This window comes from Entelurus aequoreus, linkage group LG15 (genome assembly GCF_033978785.1).
Source record: "Entelurus aequoreus isolate RoL-2023_Sb linkage group LG15, RoL_Eaeq_v1.1, whole genome shotgun sequence".
Taxonomy (NCBI): Eukaryota; Metazoa; Chordata; class Actinopteri; order Syngnathiformes; family Syngnathidae; genus Entelurus; species Entelurus aequoreus.
This window is the reverse complement of record NC_084745.1, coordinates 47,931,342-47,939,056: the sequence shown is the minus strand read 5'-3', so window position 1 is coordinate 47,939,056 and position 7,715 is coordinate 47,931,342. Positions and strand designations below refer to the sequence as shown.

The 7,715-nt window shown below is 40.3% G+C and overlaps 1 protein-coding gene across 5 annotated transcripts in view; it reads right to left on the bottom strand.

Moving 5' to 3' along the window:
- Positions 1–3,053: 3,053 nt before the first annotated feature.
- nphp3 (nephronophthisis 3) overlaps positions 3,054–7,715 on the bottom strand; it is a 136,061-nt gene continuing 131,399 nt past the window's right edge. For 4 of the 5 annotated variants that reach the window (XM_062021676.1, XM_062021674.1, XM_062021673.1 and 1 more), the window contains one exon: positions 4,110–7,467. The gene's annotated coding sequence lies outside the window, so the exon portion shown is untranslated. Of the gene's footprint in view, positions 3,326–4,109; positions 7,468–7,715 lie in introns of those variants that run through there. The other variant, XM_062021675.1, reaches the window with a different exon arrangement.

Genomic DNA, 7,715 nt, shown 5'->3' with positions numbered 1-7,715 from the left:
TTCTACATTGGAACTAAGTGGCGCTGCTGCCACCTTTTGGTTACTGTCGGAACTACTGTTTGACTGCAATGCGTTGCCAGATGGGAAACATACAAGCTACTTTCTAGGAAAGTAGCTTGCTCCTTTCCGTCCTATACATAAATGATTTCGTAAACTCCTCCGAAACTTTTCATCTAATGTTTTTGCTGACGATACAAATGTGTTTACCTCACACAGGAGGAGCCTACTCGATCTACAAGAAACTGTCAATTCAGAGCTTGTGAAAGTGGATTCCTGGTTCAAATGTACAAACCCCGTTTCCATGTGAGTTGGGAAATTGTGTTAGATGTAAATATAAACGGAATACAATGATTTGCAAATCATTTTCAACCCATATTCAGTTGAATATGCTACAAAGACAACATATTTTAAGTGTTCAAACTGATAAAACATTTTTTTTTGCAAATAATCATTAACTTTATAATTTGATGCCTGCAACACGTGACAAAGAAGTTGGGAAAGGTGGCAATAAATACTGATAAAGTTGAGGAATGCTCATCAAACACTTATTTGGAACATCCCACAGGTGAACAGGCAAATTGGGAACAGGTGGGTGCCATGATTGGGTATAAAAGTAGATTCCATGAAATGCTCAGTCATTCACAAACAAGTATGGGGCGAGGGTCACCACTTTGTCAACAAATGTGTGAGCAAATTGTTGAACAGTTTAAGAAAAACCTTTCTCAACCAGCTATTGCAAGGAATTTAGGGATTTCACCATCTACGGTCCGTAATATCATCAAAGGGTTCAGAGAATCTGGAGAAATCACTGCACGTAAGCAGCTAAGCCCGTGACCTTCGATCCCTCAGGCTGTACTGCATCAACAAGCGACATCAGTGTGTAAAGGATATCACCACATGGGCTCAGGAAGACTTCAGAAACCCACTGTCAGTAACTACAGTTGGTCGCTACATCTGTAAGTGCAAGTTAAAACTCTCCTATGCAAGGCGAAAACTGTTTATCAACAACACCCAGAAACGCAGCCGGCTTCGCTGGGCCTGAGCTCATCCAAGATGGACTGATACAAAGTGGAAAAGTGTTCTGTGGTCTGACGAGTCCACATTTCAAATTGTTTTTGGAAACTGTGGACGTCGTGACCTCCGGACCAAAGAGGAAAAGAACCATCCGGATTGTTATAGGTGCAAAGTGTAAAAGCCAGCATCTGTGATGGTATGGGGGTGTATTAGTGCCCAAGACATGGGTAACTTACACATCTGTGAAGGTGCCGTTAATACTGAAAGGTACATACAGGTTTTGGAGCAACATATGTTGCCATCCAAGCAACGTTACCATGGACGCCCCTGCTTATTTCAGCAAGCCACGTGTTACATCAACGTGGCTTCATAGTAAAAGAGTGCGGGTACTAGACTGGCCTGCCTGTAGTCCAGACCTGTCTCCCATTGAAAATGTGTGGTGCATTATGAAGCCCACAACGAAGACCCCCGGACTGTTGAACAACTTAAGCTGTACATCAAGCAAGAATGGGAAAGAATTCCACCTGAGAAGCTTAAACAATGTGTGTCCTCAGTTCCCATACGTTTACGGAGTGTTGTTAAAAGGAAAGGCCATGTAACACAGTGGTGAACATGCCCTTTTCCAACTACTTTGGCACGTGTTGCAGCCATGAAATTCTAAGTTAATTATTATTTGCAAAAAAAAAAAAAGTTAATGAGTTTGAACATCAAATATCTTGTCTTTGTAGTGCATTCAATTGAATATGGGTTGAAAAGGATTTGCAAATCATTGTATTCCGTTTATATTTACATCTAACACAATTTCCCAACTCATATGGAAACGGGGTTTGTATTTGTACCATGAATTGATTAACGAGGACCCCGACTTAAACAAGTTGAAAAACTTATTTGGGTGTTACCATTTAGTGGTCAATTGTACGGAATATGTACTGTACTGTGCAATCTACTAATAGAAGTTTCAATTAATCAATCAAAGCAATCGAACCCGTCTCAGAACCAGCCAATGAGGTGTCAAGCTTGAAGTCACATGAAAGCTTTCGAAATAAAGACACAAATTAACCTTCATAAGAAACTGCAAAAAAGTAATAAAATAAAATTATCCGTACAATAGTTCCCCAAATCCCATTAGTATCATTTGACACATTCAATACATTTTTAGCAAACACAGCCTGCACTGCACCTTATGTTATGCATTGTCTCACATGAGCCAGGTGGGGGCGCTTTTCTCCCAGTGTCAGCTTTGTTTGGTAAAAAGTGTAACTGTGTTACATACTTCACACAGACGATGGTGTCTTACTTTAAACATTTGGTCCTAAGTAACATCAAATGGAATATGTATAATAACTAATTTCCTGTCTGGAAACACTGACCGTGTCACTCAGCTGTGGCCTCCTTTATCACAACAAAGTGTGAGTGAGTGAGGAAGGAGTGGGCCTCGAATCCTCGGAGGATTCGAGAGCTGACAAGAAGCATGTCTCAGTGCCGGTCGAGGTAAACAAAGTTATTGTTATATGTACTTTGTGTCAGTTTTACTCTACATGTGAAAGCACAATATTTCATGAATAAATAATTGAATAAACAATATTGATCATTCTTACTGGTCAGTCTTGCATTAGTCCATTCATCTTGTATTTCCAAAGCAGCTGCCTGTTATTCTAGGCAGAAACAGCAAAAAAACATCGAGGACGGCCTCCATTATAGGGTGTGGACAAGCTCTCTAAAGTCTCTGGACAGCTTTCCATCAAGTCGATGGAGGAAGACAATTGTGAAATTCCCTCTAACAAAAGCAGAGAAGATGATTAGGGGCAGAAGACGGTTAGATCCAGAGGAGTCTGATTTACCTGTAATTCTTGCAGTCGAATAGTTGGACATTAAACCCTCTCTCCTTGAGAGGGAGGAGAGTCGAATACCTGCTGAGACCCCGCATACAGCGGGTGTGTCAGGAGCATAGTGTTATGAACGTGAGGGGTGGAAGGAGACGACACCACGAAGAAACTCAGGTTACCAGGTTTATTGTAACCTTTGATGATTGTGTGGGAGGTGTATGCTACTCTACGTGTTGGTTGCAGGACTAAGTGTGGAAATAACCGTGCAAATAATACCAGAGGATGTTGTACGTGCGTGATGGATGAATTATTCATCAGTCCAAGAGGGCGAGGCACAAAGGAAGTCCGGGGACAGGCAGGAGGTCGAGGGCAGGAGAGAAGCGACGAGGTCCGTGTCCAGGCAAGGGTCGAGGATCGAATGAGGCAGTCCAAAATCCGGATGGAGGTCGAAGCACAGAGCTCGAGCACACGGAACAAGGCGGGTACTGCGAGGGAGACAAGGGACATGAGTCAAAAAGACAAAAGGACACGGAGAACAAGGGCGAGGACAACAAGAGGGAAGCCAGAGACGTAATGCTTACTACTGAGAGTTAACGACGTTCCGGTGTAGTTTCCAAGGAGCGATTGGTCTTAATGCTGTCCTCCTGATTGCTGCCAGGTGCGCTGATCGCTGACAATCTGCAGCTGCGGCAAAGCGTGGGTGTGAAACGTTCGGCGTGTGCGGGGGCATGCTTCCAGACAAAGTGTTGGAGGATCTTGTTGCGGGAGAATTGAGGGTTGGAGACTGCGCAGTGACAGATAGTTTGTGTTCACCATGTCTTCGTAAAATATTTGTTTTGTATTTGTGTGTGCAGACTAGGGTTGTCCCAATACCAATATTTTGGTACCGGTACCAAAATGCATTTGGATACTTTGATACTTTTCTAGGGCAGCACGGTGGAACAGGGGTTGGTGCATGTGCCTCACAATACGAAGGTCCTGAGTAGTCCTGAGTTCAATCCTGGGGTCGGGATCTTTCTGTTTGGAGTTTGCATGTTCTCCTCGTGACTGCGTGGGCTTCCTCCCATCTCCAAAAACACTAAATTGGCCCTAGTGTGTGAATGGGAGTGTGAATGTTGTCTGTCTATCTGTGTTGGCCCTGTGATGAGTTTGCGACTTGTCCAGGGTGTACCCCGCCTTCCGCCCGAATGCAGCTGAGATAGGCTCCAGCACCCCCCACACCCCGCAACCCCACACCCCGCAACCCGCAACCCCAAAAGGGACAAGCAGTAGAAAATGGATGGATGGATGGATACTTTTCTAAATAAAGGGGACCACAAAAATGGCATTATTGGCTTTATTTTAACACAAAATCTTATGGTACATTAAAGATATGTTTCTTATTGCAATTTTGTTGTTAAATAAAATAGTGAACATAAGAGACAACTTTTCTTTTATTAGTAAGTAAACAAACGAAGGTTCCTAATTTAGCTGCTGACATATGCAGTAACATATTGTGTCATTTATCCTATTATTTTGTCAAAATTATGAGGGACAACAGTTATAAAATGAAATATTAATCTACTTGTTCATTTACTGTTAATATCTGCTTACTTTCTCTTCAAACATGTTCTATCTACAATTCTGTTAAAATGTAATAATAACTTATTCTTCTGTTGTTGGGATGCTTTACATTAGTTTCGGAAGATACCACAAATTTGGGTATCGATCCGATACCAAGTAGTTACAGGATCATACATTGGTCATAATATAAATCCTCATGTGTCCAGGGACGTATTTCCTGAGTTTATAAAAATAATATACATTTTAAAAAAACGAAAAAAGATTTTGTGATGCTAAAAAAATATCGGTGTAATCATAGTAGTATCGACTAGATACGCTCCTATACTTGGTATCATTACAGTGGATGTCAGGTGTAGATCCACCCATGGCGTTTGTTTACATTGTGATGCCGGTGAGCTACGGTGTGTAGTGAAGCATGTTTAGCTATTCCTCGTCCTGCAGGGATGATACTTGTAATAAACGTACTTTATTTGTCGCCACAGAGGCGAGGATTAGTGATTTAGAAGTAGCTACAACACTGCAGACTGCGGCTGGACGTTAGCTACTAGCTAGCTAGCCATGTCTTAAAGCCATTCTCCCTTTTCTGTCTACACACATTGTCCGCTCGTAAGTACTCCGTGATTGTGCGCTGCCGAACATGCTCCTCTGCTCGTAAAACCAGCAATGTCACGACGTGACGACGACGCGCCGTCACGCCCGTTAAAAAAAAAGAGTGGCGGGGACCGGTACTTTTTAGAAGCAGTATAGTACCAAATATGAACTATGGGAGACGGGGCTTTCTGCTCCGCTGCTACCAGTCTGTGGAATGCTCTCCCTGACCACCTGAGGGCACCACTTAAAAACCCTTCTTTAAAAAAAAGCCTTTTCATAGATATATGTGTAGTAGTTCTAGCTATTAGGTTGTTGTAGTTTTTATTTTTTTAAATTATCTTTTTTTTATTTATTATTTTTTTTTCAATATACTGTAGCACTTTGAGATTGTTTGCTCAATGTAAAGTGCTTTTTACAAATAAAATCTATTATTTTATTATTATTAAATATGATTAATTAGTATCGTAGTATTGTACTAGTAGGCTACCGGTATACCGTACAACCCTAGTGCAGTCAAATAGTCTTTAGAGAGTAAGATATAAATCATACCTGCTTTGGCTGTCACTTCAGCCTCCTTCCTTGTGTAGTGTGTCTGAAAACAGCCTCACCCCAGAGGTGTAGCTCACCTCTGCTGAAAGTAATGGTTATTTCGCAAGTTTATTTATGTAAACATTGTTATGACTTTTCCCTCCATTTAGTCAAGTTTAATGTCCTGCGCCAGACCCAAGGACCTCACTAATCGACCCATCTCTCCAGTTTGCTTGTTAGCCTTTTCTTCAAGGTAAAAAAAAATAGTAATGAGATCTTGGTTTTGTTCACTTTAATATAAGAATGTATTTCGTATAACTTTGGAAGATTCACCTTACAGGTTTTATCTGCATCCATGAAAATCCTTCATCAAAGAATAATGGAAAAATACTTCATTTGCCAGAATGCTTTACTTTATCAAAGTATTCCAAATTTTTCATTTTAGTGTTTACATTTTTAGCATTTTGGGCAAAACCTTTGTTAGACATGACACGTTTCCTGGAATTAGGCTTAAAGGAATTTCTCTGAATTGCAATTAATTAAATTCTACTTCCTGGAAATATAATTCCAATTCCGATTCAACATGTTGTGTGGGTGGAGCCAATTTCATTTGAATGTAAATTATTTAAATTAATTCAATTGAAATTCCAAATTTTGAATTTTGCACAAGCCTGATTAGGGTTGCAAAGGGGTGGAAAGTTTTCGGTAAATTTCCGGAAACTTTCTGGAAATTTAGCACGGGAAGTAAAGCTTGGGAAGTTTGGAAATTTTGACAATTTTTTGGATTATTCAAAGTTGGACACCGTCCACCTTATTCTGTAGAATAAGATGAGAAGCTTGTAAAACACTAATGCAATGCCACACACAGACATAAATAGTCAGCTAAACAATTGTAGTCTTTAAAAATATTTTACTGATGGACAAATGAATAGAAATAGGCTAGATGAATTAATGAACACTCAATCAGCATGCTAAATCAAACTATAACCTACATTTTTGTTTGACAACAGAATGGCTAGCAGCACAGAAGGCAGAGGAAACTACATGTTTTGATTTAGTTTTTGCTAGTTGAACTTTACAGATCACAAAAAAGGTCAATTCGGATCGCATATGTTGTCAGCATAAATGAATGGGACTTAACATAGAGAAAATGAGCATCACGGCTAACGGAGAAATATTTTCGGTTCATTATGAGACTGTGGTGGTACATAAACTGAGCTAGTTAGAGATATTGGCCCCAAAATCATTTAACAAGTACAGGAACAGCTAGCTAGCTTGAGTGGAAGTCTGCTGGAGTAGCCTACAGTCATACAGTAACAAGAAATTACACCTCTATTAAACTTAAATACCATAGATCAAATATATTTACCCCAGTAATATCATTAAAACTTACCTGACTGGATGAAGTCCTTGGGCTCAAAAACTAGTGTGGCCTGTAGTGTGTAGCATGCTGGGAATGATCTGTGCATGTGATGGAAGAATGCACTGCACATGTGATGGAGGAATGCACAGTTAAGGGTTAAAATTCAACTGAATTTGCATTAAATCAGGTTGTTTTAGCTAATAATCATGCTGCAAGATCTAGCATGTTGCATTCAATGTTTATTCCCATTACTTTCCCATTATTTCCCGTGGAAAGTTTCCAACTTTGAATATTCCCGGAATTTTGCAACCCTAAGCCTGATACAAATTAAGGTGAGAATAAAGGTAATTTGTTTTCAGTTATATTACATTGAGTATTTAAAAACAATTTTTTTATCTAAAGTAAATTACTTGTTTATTTTTCCTGTTGTGGTTCTTAAAGAGCAGCCTGCATTCAAGCCTGTTCCAAGATGAGATGGAGTCTGGGAAGAAGACCAAGAAGCCTGCCTAAAGCAATCAGGAGCAAGTGGATCGAGAAAGAAGACTAGAAGGTAGGAATCCATAAAAATGTGTTGCTCGTGTCCTGCAATGAGAACAAGGACAAGAAAATAGAGTGTGAGAAAGACAGCGGCTACAAGGACAAAGAGAAAGCCGGTGCTCGCCTGAAAGACCTGAAGAAGGAAGACACGCCAATCATAAATGACAGGTGAGTTAAAACGTCAATATGGACGTCTTCTTCTTCTTCCACCAACACTCTTTAACTTTGTTTTTTTTCCCTGTGTGACAGATATTTGAAAGTGCTGTCACATAGTCACACGACATAGCGACAAG